We start from the raw sequence: 9,564 nt of genomic DNA, 5'->3' as shown, positions 1-9,564 counted from the left end.
AGACTGATGTGTTGAGCAGTACTGTTTTGCCAGTATCTAAAAGCTCCTACAAACAGAAGGTACAGCTTTTTAGTATGAAGAATTACATAGAAACTGGTTGTTTTACCAGTCCATTTCTAACTCAGCTCGTAGATCAATGAATATCTCTCACAAACAGAATCTCCCTTCTGCTTCTGACCATATCATGATTTTTACAAACATACAAGTATGTCTGGGCAAATATAGATGTGCTACTTCAAATCTCATCTGACAGATGAGGAACACCATCGAGTACCTTCTGCTAACTTTTAAGCCCCAGTTTGGACAAAGTGCAAATGCCCGTAGGGCGTTGAGGCTACCAGCTGGACTCTCATCCCTCTGTGTTCCCTCGGTGAGGACAAAGCTCTTGGAACAACAGGCAGAAAGACATTCGTAGCAGCCCCAAATCTGTAAGTGCTCCCTGTGCACTCTGAGTCCAAAAAGGAAATCATGGTCGGGCAGACATGAGACAGTGCTCCTACCCAGTGGTACCTCCTGATTTTCTCTTGCCACATGAAAGGTGGGAAAGGGCCTTAGTTGTTGAAAAGGAGAGGAGGGGTTTATGTAGAAATGGAGGTGGCTGGGAAAGGAAAAGTCATGGGTGTGGATTAAGTTTTTTGAGCTGGGATGTAGAGAGATATTTGAGGGTTGGTAACTAAAGGAGAAGAAACTGGCATTTGGGAAAAAGAAGTGGATGGGAAGCTGAGAGTGCAGAAAGCCTGATTAGTGGTAGGTTGCAGGGAGGGAGTTTGGTATCATTGGGAGTTCCTGTGCAGGAGTCTGAGCCCTGTGATGATCCTTTTTACCAAAGAGCACCTGGTTTTCCAGCCTGGGTTATAGTTGTATTGCTTTTTTTTTCCCCCCTCTGGAATGGGGGATTTCTTGCCACAAAACTCTTAGTTTTGCAGTCTCCTACCAGCAGGTGACAGCATTCCCCAAGACTAAGCAGAAACCCACCTCTGCTCCAGACTTAGATCTACTTAAAGACATTTCTCATCATCTTTTTATCTTTTTATTGTTTTTTTTTTTCTAAAAAGTTATTGGTTTTGGCTCCTTTCCACCTGGTGAAGAAGAAAATTTGAGAATAGGCTTCTCCAGGAAAGAGTTCTTTCAGGAGGAAAATACAACAGGCTGACTTCAATCAAGAGGTCTCCCATGTGCTGCCAGCTGTGAAACAGAGCACAGCCTCTCCTGCTCCACTCAGCAGCAGCATGTCAGGCAAGTCTGAAGGCTCTTCCAACGGGAGCTGGCACTGCAGACTCTCCAGGCAATTGACCTTTGATTAGCCAGTGTCCTGGGTTGAGGTGACACATACCCCCCAGGTTGCAGGAGCATGAAAGATTTGTTGCATACACATCCAGCAGAACCTCTGGCTGTGGGAGCAACCAGCTAAAGGTCCCGGCAGTCTTAACGGAGAGACTGACATGAATTTTGGTATTGAGAAAAGTCTACCAGGCAAAGAGCATTCAAGGTGCAAGACAGTACTACATTCACCAGGTATTTTTGCCTGCTCCCCACCTTGTTCCAGACAGGCCGGCTCAGGAGCTCTCTCAGCCCTTCCTTGGCAGCACTTACACAGCCAATAAGCTCTGAAGCAAAATCCCCACATTTGGTACCAATTATCATTCTCCCTGACTAGCCTAGAGCCCCACACAGCAGGTCTGTTTTTCCTCCCGCGCAGGGTTTTGGGGCACTGCCATTTTCTCAGTGCTGTTTCTTCAGGGAACTGGCAGAGCTGCTTGTTGCAGAGCGACAGCTTGTAGGTGCCGAGCTTGCCCTGACCTGGCTGCTCGGGCCTTTACCGAGTGGCCTTTTCTCTGCCACTGCTCTTTCTGCCCTCCTTCCTCCCCCTTCCATGCATGAGAAGGTCTTCCATGCGGCCTAATAATCTTTCTGCGACCTGCTGAGCTCTCCCTCCGGCCGGTGCGGCCTGCCCTGCCCCTGGCTGCCCGAGCGCTCCGGGCTGCAGGTGCTCAAACACCAGCAGAAGAGCTGGAATGTGCAAATGGGGAGCAGTTAAGTTTTTTCCCCTGCCGGTTCCCTTTCATGTGTGCCAAACCAGCGTACACTGCTGTTTTTCTTGAGCCTGACAGCCACTTTCAGCCAAGTGATATTGCTGAGAATCCGACTGCTTATTCCCCCAACTGAAAACCCCAGAAAGCCATGGCCCTGAGGCCTCTTGGCCTGCAACCTGAGAGGGTTTGCCTCTTAGAGCATGAATAATTAAAAAGGTTCACAGATTTCTTTCTGTCTGGAAACTGGTCATAAATCGGGGCTTGTCCAGGGACTGTGAAAACATGATCCTGGTGTTCTTGAAAGGAGAAGAACCTGTTTTTGTCTTTTAGGAGGGGAGCTGTTGGTATCTTTTCTGTATTGGCTGATCGGTGTTTGTCTTCACTCCCCAAAGTCTCTGCCTTTGGAGTTTCTTTGTGCTCTCCAATTATTTAAAACTGGCCGTCTGCAGTGACGTTGGGTTCATTCTATGTGTCAAGTACACATATGCGTGCATACACACTTGCCTACTATATGGATGTCTTCTTTAGCATTTTCCATTTAAAATGTTTTTCTTGCTATGAGTTACATTAACCAGGAAAGCTTAATTTTGAAGGGCCTTATTTCTCTGACATTCTTCTGTAGATTCTTCCCTCGCATGATGTGATTCCTAGGCGCAACAATGATGATGATAAATAATGTCAGATTTTGTCTCACTATAAACTTCTCCTGTATACTTGGCCAGCAAAAGTAAATAAAAAAGCTGGGCAGGCATTTTTGTTTTGATTTCAGCAAAGCTGAAATAAGGAATTCTTAAATGTTTGCTAAGGGAAGTGGAAATAGGCCAGATTAAAACAGGAATGGCCATGGCTATCTGTGTGATCTTTGCCTGTTTAATTGAACTAGTTTAAAATGGTAGTTTGAGCTGAATCACTGAGTGCTGCCTCCTGCATACCAGGAGCTGTAGGAGCCTTGTGGATGTTTTTGTTTTCCCTTTTCCTGGCACCAGTAGGGTTGCACCAGCTGGATATACTTACAAATAAATAGCAGGGCAGGAAAGAAGGTATGGATTTACTCTGCAAGTAGAAGAGAGATAATATGTTGGCTGTGTGCTCCAGTATTTTAAATTTGAGCTTTGACCCCATGAAAATGCTGCACCTCTGCTGTATGATCAATTATTACAAGAAGGCAGTGTCTGGAGCCAGCAACAAGCTAAATCAGTGTTTCTTGCTTGTATATGCAGTAATAACACAAAACGGTCTTCTGCTGCAATATTTTGTCTTGATACAATGTGTGTAATTAGAGCAGACAGTACAGTAACAAAGATGAGTTATTGATTATTGCAATATACATCTTGGAATGATGAATGCTCTGTAGTGGGAAAGTGTTGTGTGTACAAAACAATTGCACTTTGTACCTAGATAGTGTTCTTCAACCAGGAAAATTGGAGTACCTTGCAAATGCCTGGTATGGATTAGTTGCTGGAGTAGGTGCTGGTAGTAAACACACTGTGTTTCTATTTCACTCATCAGATTCCCAGAAATAGGAAAAATCTAAGTCACACTGTTTATATTAATTCCTGCCAGGAGCTGAGATATCTTAGCATGTGAGAGGATTTGACTGCCTTTTTGGTAGCTGTAATATAAAGAACTTTATTTTTCTATCTAGCTAACAAAGCAAAATCCAACTCTTCTGACGTAGGCTGTAGAAGTTCCTTTCCTTGTACATTTTTTAGTCTGTTTAGAAGAGCTTGTTGTGATAGTGCAGAGAATGGAGTGGGAGGGGGGTGAGAGAGAGAGAAAATATAATAAAATTACTGAAAATAATAAATGACCATAGCAGTAATGAGATAAAGTAATTCAGAGGTTTGAACATTAAAACTTTATTTACAAGCCATTTCAAACACGAAGGGCATCTAAACAGACTACTTTTTTCTTCCTTCTTGCTTTCTGCAATAAGAGGTGATTTTCACTTACGTAGTTTCTGGCTGGATAACTCAAGATTAATTTTGGAGTGAGTTCTTATATATAAGCTATAAATCCGTGAGGATAAGGGTCACGGTGGAAGGGGTAGTATAACCTTATCTATAGTACACACATTCTTGCTACATAAATCATTACTGTAACAAAGAGATAATTATATTCTATAAGAGTAACAAGCAACTTTAAATATTGCCTCTTAGTTTTAACAGCAGAATTCACATGCAATTTGCCTTCTGGTGCTTAATAAATTCAGGATCATGCCTGAGCATTTACTCATAGTAGCCACATGATGGCAATATTGCTAATCTTTAACTTCATTACTGCCAACCAACTTGCTAGCTCTGTTTTTGATTCAGAATAAGGTATGTAATTCTACCAGAGTACTGAAGTTCTCTGCTTTTTAGAGGAAATCTTTCTTTCATGATTTGACTTTATATATATGATACCCATTGCATATTTGGCCCATCTTTACACCCCTGACTTCAGGGGAAAAAAGCAAACAGCGATACCACTTGATCTGTGACACCATGTAGTGATAAATGTGCTGTAGCATGCATGTGGGTGATGCTGAGCCTTTGGAAACATGCATTAGCCGTACAATGGGAGATTAACAAAAAGCAGAAAGGAAGTATGAAACAAAGATGTTTTCTTTGTAACTGAGGACACAGACTTTTTTACAGTCCATCATTTCTGATAAGCCGCGTGGAGCAATTGCTTTATGAGCTGTGTCATAAACATATTTTTGTTCTCGGTGTTAAAGAATGTGCAAAGCTTGGTACATACCCCATCAGCTGCCCGGCCATGGGTAACCTCTGCAATCCTGCACAGCCCACTGCAGGGTCGGGGCCTGCTTTGGACTATCCACCAAATGACTGCCAAACACAAGTGCCTTTAGAGTTCCCAGCACGAATGAGGGCAATGTAGAAAGGCTAATGGCAGAGGCTTCAGAGGAGGATTGGGGAAAAAAGCAGAAGACACCTGTGGCCAGGGAAAGAGAGGTTATTCCCGGAATGGAGACGTGCCCGAGAGAGCATACCAGCACAAAGAGCTGGGTACTGAAGAACGGGGGATAGAAAGGCACACTGAGCCAGTAGTGGTAACAGTGGGGTGACAGTGGCAGGGATGCGTGGAGGTAAACTTGGTTCTGCATGGAAAACCATGACACTGAAATCAAACCAGTTTATGAGGTGCTCTGTGGGTCTCAGCTCAACACAGGCAGGTTTTTAACAGGCAGGAGGAGAAAACACTACTTTCCCCCTTTTTTCTTTTTTTTTTTTCTTTTTTCCCTTTTATGAGCTGCAGTGGAACCTGTAAAAGGATTGTCCCTAGTGAGAACCAAGCAATTTCTGAAATGGTACAGCTATAAAACAGAACAGGATCTGGCACCAGTGAAGGAGCTCAGCCGAGTTTAAGCAAGATCTTCATTAATGTCCTTAGATTCTCTATGTGACAAATATGGGCGAGTTTTGGTGGAGACTGGAGGAAAAATGTGTTCTTTTAGCCAAAGTAACTATCATCTTGACAAACATTTTGCTGGATTGTTATTTGAATGAATATTTAATGTAAAACATGCAACCTGCTCTAATAAGAGCACATTCATAATTTCTAGTATGCTAGTCCTGTCCAAAATTCACTTGGCTTTGCTCTGGGTAAGGGATACCTTAAGAAGGAAATGTTGGACGGCAGCTACACTTGGCTGAAGCACACAGTACAACATGAACAGCTGTTGGAGCCAGATTTACTGCAGTTAGTGAGGCTGCTAAAATTCTGACATTACTTTGATTTTTTTTTTTAATGAAAAAGTCCAATATAGAGTTTATGACTTTTCATACAGTTATTTATTTTAGGAATAAGAGATCTGCCAAACACAGCAGGTAGTTAATACCCAATTCAGACTGCATTTAAATAGGAAAGGAGCTAATGGCTACATCCTTTGGGACCCTGTGATTAACCTACAGGGAGCTGTAGGTGGCTTTTTCCACATGCATTCAGATGAAACATGAGTTGGGAGCTGGCTGCCATTGAGTATCTTGAAGTTTAAATCAGATATAGCCGATAATTCAGCTCATCCTCTGCTGAAATATTCCTTTCCTTTGGACATGGAAGATAAGCCCACTGTAGATGGCATCGAGCTGGGATACAGATTCCATCCCTGCCTCTGTCCCGGCCATAGGGTGTGTTACCCCTACTCAAAAATAAGTGTCGTGGCGCTCTGCCACTATCTGGTGTCTGAGCTGCACATGGGTGCTTGGTGTGAACTACAGCTTTCAAGCATAGTTCTCCGTGAATAGCCCACGCCAGGCAGCAGTTGTCTGTGCTCAGCTCCAGCGGCCCTGCATTTGGCCCCTGCTGTTGATCCAGCTCTGGCATCTCAGGCTGATTTGGGGGATGATAGGGTTCAGTCACAAACCTGCTTCATCCTGCACTGCAAGGGGCTGGGGATGGGTGTCATTGGTTAGTGCTGTACAGGCTGGTGACTTTTTAAAACCTCTCTAGTGAACTTGCCAACATTCATCTAGCTCTCCCCTTTGCTCCGTACTCATCAAAAAAGAGCAGGAATAACAATCCTTGCATCCCTCCAGAGGGTGCTCTGAGGCTAAAGCCATCAGTGCTTGTGAGACTGCCAGTGATGCAGGCCACATAAATATCCCTGTAGATAGCACAGGACAGGATAATACCTTCCATATTCCAAGTATCTCATAGGATTTCCGGGGGGTAATGAGTTAGATGCTGATAGTGCAGACATTGTGTACAAATGAGCAGCCATTAGGCATTTATTAATATAATGCAATATCTGGGCTTAGATGCTAAACTTCTTGTTGGGTAGGGCACTGGAGCTATTTGTGACAACCCATTCAACGGGGCTTCTTAGGAGCTTTTCTAATCTAAGATCACTGTTCAGTTCTTATCACAGGAGCTCATTTGTTTCTACTCTATCGAACCCAATCAGCAAGATTTTTTATTCCTTGTTTTTCCCTTATAATAGTAGTTATAACTATCAGAGAGATGGGCTGAATGAGTTTGGCAAAATTTTAGGTCCCTTGATGCTCAGAAGTGTTTCAAAGCCCACAGACAAATCCAGATATAAGGGTGTGGTGACAGTAAATTTAAGACATACGATCAAGAAGTTTAAGCTATGTTCTACATTTTGCAGACCTTTATTTATAAAGAGAGAGAGCAGGCTACCCATGGTGTAAAGTTACGGTTATTAACTTGGCCCTCTTTGATATCTTGAACCATCAGAAGAGAGGATATTTGTAAAGAGCACGTAAGAATTTTTTATCCAGTCTTTCTTCAGAAACCTCAGGTAGATACGCTTATGCCGAGTTTTGTTCTTAAAGAAAAGCTAAAATCTGTTTCACTCTTCAGCAACTGAAGTAAATCTTCAACTGGTCACTGCTAGTTTGCAGAAGACAGATTAATTTCACATCTACTGAATCTGCAGATGAAACAGTTCAGAATGTCAGCTGCATCCTTTTCCATTAGCCACCCATTGGCAATGCCAAACCCTCTGGCCAGGCCAGCCCTTGGCAGATGCATGTCGCATATTAATAGTTTAATGGCAATGATGATTTTCTTTCCCCTCTCTCAACTGTCAACTGGGCAGTTTACTAATGTAAATGAAAGAGTTAGAGGGGTCAGCTGCAAATCTCTGCTAGAAGGAAAGCATGGTACTGTTTCCCAAAGTGGAAAAGACAGGTAAAAAAAGCTCTGTTAAAATCCAGCACTGATTAATCCATAATCTTTTGAATAATGTTTTCTGACCAAAAGCACCCTCAGTGTCTGACTTGAAATGTTGTTTCTTTCAAGCTTTTTTTTTACCTGACCAACACTGCAAAATGCTTGCCTGCTGTTGATGATAGTAAAAAGAGTTAGAGTGTTTGTGAATAGGATGTGGATGTAGAATAGATGCTTCACTGACAAGGAATAAAATATCAACACAAAAGCCAATAAATCCAGAAGTTTTTGTCTTTAAAAAATTTATTATCTAGTTACTGATGCCAAAACAGTAATGACCAATTGCATGGGAAGAGGAGTACAAATTATCTAGGGAATGGAAGAATAAAGATACAGAATGAAGGTGGAGCTTCATCGTATATTTTTCTTAGAATTGTCTGCTCTTCAGTAATGTTTTAAAATGCAGTAGCAACTTCCTGCAAGCATGGAGTCAACCGCATGATTTCATATAGGTCATACATTTTCAACATTCACAATTTGATATCTGAGTGTCAGCCATAAATAAACAAATACTAGCGTTAACCCTGGTCATGTCTGATTGCTAAAGATGGATCAAAAATAATAATAATTAGTATGTGAAATGAATTTGCAGCCAGTATGTTAAAAAGTTGTACAAACAGCACAGATCTTTTTGAAATGAGCAGTTGGATCCAGCATGCCACATCAGTGAAAGAATGTGCAGAAAGAAGAGCTAGAAAAGTCAGGAAGGAACCAATTGCAAAACTAACTTTTCAAATCTATTTTCTTGTGCTTGTCTTTGGCAACCCATGTTTGGTATTTCCCTTGCATTACCTGATTATAAGTTTGGGTGGTAAAATTAATAGGGGTTTTTTGGTGCTCTGTTTAGTAGCTAGTGATACCATCAGTCAGTGTCTGAAAGATGCAGAAACATGAGCTCCATTCTTCATCTCTGAACAGTGTATGAGATGACCCTATAATATCCCATAGACTCTAAAGGTTAAAATTTAGTTACTTCTTTAGGCAAAGTGAGTGGTTTACTTCAGACACAGTCTAGGCATAAAGGTTTGGGAGATCTGACTGTACAATGTATAGGCTGATATTTAGTATTTATAATATATTTGTTACTATGTATATGTCTATATCGTGAACCTCAGTCAACGTGTGTCCATGTTGCTTACAAAGCAGCCGACAGACAGGAGGTGGTTGGAGAATGGTTAACTATAACAACTGAACTTCGACAAGCAGCTTGCCAAGATGTTGCCTGGAACTGAAAGGGCTGGTTTTTCCCTTCCTCTCAGGAGGTGATGGAACTCACCATGGAGAAAACAAAGAATGCAGGTGGCCAAAATATATCTTCAAAATGTCTTGCAGAAGGAATAGAGGAAACTTGGGATGGGACTAGGGAAAGAAAAGCAGGCCTTGCTGCAGATTGGGTCAACAGAAGTTGCTACAGGACTGGCCATGTTGAGAGAAGGCCTGAGCTGTATGCCTAGAGACTGTAAGACCTCTACAGGAAGAGAAGGCCAATTTGAAATGTCTTGTGTCCATAAAGTGTGAGCTTTTCTAAGTACCAATATTCTCCCATTTTGGCCTTTGAAGCAATGAGATGTTCAAAAGTCCCGTTCAAAGCCCATTTCTGGTTTTATGGGTCAGCTTGCTTGTGTCTGCCATGTAACTTCTGCGATGAGGTAGCAAACTAAAAGCGAGAAGACTCCTAATTGCTTTGGGATTCTGGGAGACAGTGAGTTTAAGCTGTGGGAGGAACCTGAGGTGTCATCACTGGAGTCCAGAGACTGGTGGTTGCACTGCATACTCCAGCACTTCAAGTGTGCTGCTGGACACGGGGTCTGCATTGCAGTAATGTGCCAAGAAA

The sequence above is a fragment of the Harpia harpyja genome, chromosome 8 (genome assembly GCF_026419915.1).
Source record: "Harpia harpyja isolate bHarHar1 chromosome 8, bHarHar1 primary haplotype, whole genome shotgun sequence".
Classification (NCBI taxonomy): domain Eukaryota; kingdom Metazoa; phylum Chordata; class Aves; order Accipitriformes; family Accipitridae; genus Harpia; species Harpia harpyja.
This window is presented reverse-complemented; position numbering follows the sequence as displayed.